The sequence below is a fragment of the Octopus bimaculoides genome, chromosome 10 (assembly GCF_001194135.2).
Source record: "Octopus bimaculoides isolate UCB-OBI-ISO-001 chromosome 10, ASM119413v2, whole genome shotgun sequence".
Classification (NCBI taxonomy): domain Eukaryota; kingdom Metazoa; phylum Mollusca; class Cephalopoda; order Octopoda; family Octopodidae; genus Octopus; species Octopus bimaculoides.
The window spans coordinates 46991095-46993945 of record NC_068990.1 but is presented as its reverse complement, the minus strand read 5'-3'; positions in this window follow the sequence as shown (position 1 = coordinate 46993945).

Below are 2851 nucleotides of genomic sequence, written 5' to 3'. Positions count from 1 at the left end.
TATATATATATATATATATATATATATATTGACCATTCTTTTGTGTATACCGACAAGTAACTGTGCTTCACTGATGAGAACTAAATGAACGTTTCTCAGCCTCATTTTGTCTCACGCTCAACTTCTATACCACACTCCTAGAAAATCGTGCGCTCCACCACTAATGGACAAAGTTCGTATACAGCACCCTGCCACACACACATACATACACACACACACGTGCATAGCTGTGTAGTAGGAATTTTGCTTCCCAGCCACACGGTTCCGGGTTCAGTGCCACTGCTTGGCACCTTTGGTAAGTGTTTTCTTCTATGGCCTTGGGCCGACCAAAGCTCGAGTAGTGGGTTTGGTAGACGGAAACTGAAAGAAGCTTTGTGCCAAAATTTGAAAGCAATATTATGAAGTTCAGCCTGGCGTCACTCGAGAGCGTGTATGGCTGGACAGCAAAGACTTTGTTTCTCGTTAACTGCTTTAACTGCATATATAGTTCCAAGCATACAAACGTCTCTCTTATCTTAGCCATGATCCAGTTGCGGCAGTACCCACCTGGTATTCGTTATAGCTTAGAGCAACAGGAAATGAAATGGCATGCTGAAGGACACAGTACACTAACAAGTTCAAGAATTTATGACTTTATGATAACATGTCGAACAACCTAATCACTAAGCCACGTGCTTTAACCCATTCAACACAGGATGTAAATCGAAATTTGATTCTCAACGCAATTGCAATGTGTGTAAAATATACTGGAAATGTTTCTCATCAGCGGTGGCAGGTACAAGAAAGTAATCATCGTCTGCTGCAAATTTCGACCTACAGCACTCAGAAGATTGGTGTAATCCCAAGGAAGGTGCGAGAGAGAATAAAAAAAGAAGGAAAATGTAGAATGCTATGCCTTGAGAACGAGAAAAAAAACATAATTCTTACAATTTTATCGTATTTTAAACCATTGTAAATGAAATCTATTCCTCCTCATACACAGATATAACCATGATATATACAACACCACAATTACATATGGAATATGACATTTTCTTTCTTCAAATTTAATTCGCCTTTGAATGTAATAGAATATTAATATATTCAATTTAATAGACTATTTACTTCATGAAATAGAATTTTCCTTTGAATTTAACTGACTATTATTTGAATTTAATAGACAGTTACTTTAATATACGTGACACAGACCTGTACTGAAGAAGCTTCAAAAGTCGAAATGTGTATAGACAGTGTCAGATAAATTGTTGAAAAGAACAGTTAGTTATCTACTGATTTCATAGTAAGAAAAAAATGTTTTTTTAGGTATTTTTTGAATGATGATGTGTATATTCATATTCAACGTCATTTTTATTTTAGAAAGGTTGTGTAGACATACATAGAAATTGGCATGGGTAATAAATCGCTTCCCCATCTCTATCTTTCACGCCTTCAGTCTGTTCTCATATTCAGAAAGTGTGTGTGTGTGTGTGTGTGTGTGTGTGTGTGTGTGTGTGTGTGTGTGTGTGTGTGTGTGTGTGTGTGTGTGTGTGTGTGTGTGTATGTGTGTGTGTGTGTATGTGTAAGTATATATCTTATATATGTATATAGATATGTATGTATGTATTTATTTTATTTTATTTATGTGTTTCAGCCAAGTGGCTGCGGTCATGCTGGTGCACCGTATACATATATACGAAAGGATACCCAAATGACACCGGAATTTTGCAATGTTATTTTATTCGCTTAGTTTTCCATGTTTACACTTTTATCGCCTTCAAAGTATTCTTCATTTGAAGCACAGCATCGGTTCAGACACGTTTTCCACTGTTTGAAGCAGTGTTGGAACTCCATTGTCTGTTTCTTCACCTCTTCCACATTTGCAAATTCCGTAGCACCAGCTTTTGTCACCAGTGATGACCTTCGAAAAAAAAGCATGTTTGAAGCATGACAACTGTTTCGGTTGCCGTTTTCCCCACCAGAAAACAAAATTTAACGGAAGCATGTTGTTCCTTCGTTTCAGCCGTTGCAAAAATCGACGATCAGAGAAGAAACACTTCAAATCAAAGATGCACAATTTGACAGGACGATGCTCGTCGGCAGACTAATGCCTGAGAGTTGCATCAAGTGGCTTCTAGCGGCGGAAGCCTGAACTACTACAGGCTTGTCCCACGGAGTACATTTCCGGTTAGTTAGGGTACTTCTTCGTATATAACTGTCTGAAACTGTAAGGACATCTGGTAACTTGACTGACGAAAGAAGGCCGCGAGTGACACGTCCTTCTTTTTCCTATCCCACTAATTGTTGTTTTTCCTGTCCGCCTTTGTGTAGTCTATCTGTCCTGTTGTTTTATTGTCCTGTATTGCGTTTTTGCTCCATTTTTTAATATTTATATGTACATATAACAGCATACTTAGCTCACCTTATAGTATATCTCTAAATTTTGTACGATTCTTTTACTCTGTCTTTTCTTTATTCGTTCCCTCTCTCACATTTCTTGTCCATCTCGCGTGTGTGTGTATATAAGGAAAAATTAAACAATGGAAATAAAATTGATGATTGATGATCATCAATTATTATTTATTGATTACAAAAAAGGACAATATCTCATCTAACAACTGTTTCTGTTCGCACTATTTTAAGCATAATCAGGCTTAATAATTACAATAATAATAATTATCACTGTTAATAATTATACTAACTTAAATAATGGAACTTCATCAGAGCGGAAAAATAAAGAAAAAGAAAAAGAGAAAATAAGGATATACCAATTGCACCCTGTATATGTGGTGTGTGTGCGTATGTGTGTGTGTGAGTGTGTGTGTCTATGCAGAACAAAACAGGAACTACCTATGTCATATATATGTATACATAT